At 52.0% G+C, this 810-nt stretch overlaps 1 non-coding gene across 1 annotated transcript; it reads left to right on the forward strand.

Annotated features, from left to right (window-relative positions):
• The first annotated feature begins 355 nt into the window (after window positions 1-355).
• LOC119348381 lies at window positions 356-474 on the forward strand. Its single transcript, XR_005168912.1, has one exon. It is a non-coding gene; the product is annotated as a 5S ribosomal RNA (ribosomal RNA).
• Window positions 475-810: the final 336 nt, after the last annotated feature.

The following is an 810-nucleotide window of genomic DNA, read 5'->3' on the forward strand; positions in this document are numbered from 1 at the left end:
TTGGGCGAGAGTAGTACTAGGATGGGTGACCTCCTGGGAAGTCCTCGTGTTGCATTCCCTTTTTAATTTTTTTCGCGCCGCTTGCAAAACAAAACGCACGTGTAAGTAATATATTTACCGTGTTTTATTATTTTGCACGAGTGCGGTAAGTCATAGCTGGGTGCTCACGATTCACGGGTCCAGCGTCGGCGTTGTGGCGCGGCAAGCGTGCACTGGTGCGGTTGAGAGGGAGGGGTGGAAACCGCGTTAAACTCGTCTCCGTAGTTGAGAGGGAGCGGCCAAAGCAATGTACAATCGTCTTTGTAGTGGAGCTGGGAGGGGCAAGGATAAGGGACGAAGACCGGGGTAACATGTCGGATGCGATCATACCAGCACTAAGGCATTGGATCCCATCAGAACTCCGAAGTTAAGCGTGCTTGGGCGAGAGTAGTAGTAGGATGGGTGACCTCCTGGGAAGTCCTCGTGTTGCATTCCTTTTTTAATTTTTTTCGCGCCGCTTGCAAAACAAAACGCACGTGTAAGTAATATATTTACCGTGTTTTATTATTTTGCACGAGTGCGGTAAGTCATAGCTGGGTGCTCACGATTCACGGGTCCAGCGTCGGCGTTGTGGCGCGGCAAGCGTGCACTGGTGCGGTTGAGAGGGAGGGGTGGAAACCGCGTTAAACTCGTCTCCGTAGTTGAGAGGGAGCGGCCAAAGCAATGTACAATCGTCTTTGTAGTGGAGCTGGGAGGGGCAAGGATAAGGGACGAAGACCGGGGTAACATGTCGGATGCGATCATACCAGCACTAAAGCACCGGATCCCATC

Source organism: Triticum dicoccoides, unplaced genomic scaffold, assembly GCF_002162155.2.
Source record: "Triticum dicoccoides isolate Atlit2015 ecotype Zavitan unplaced genomic scaffold, WEW_v2.0 scaffold90849, whole genome shotgun sequence".
Classification (NCBI taxonomy): domain Eukaryota; kingdom Viridiplantae; phylum Streptophyta; class Magnoliopsida; order Poales; family Poaceae; genus Triticum; species Triticum dicoccoides.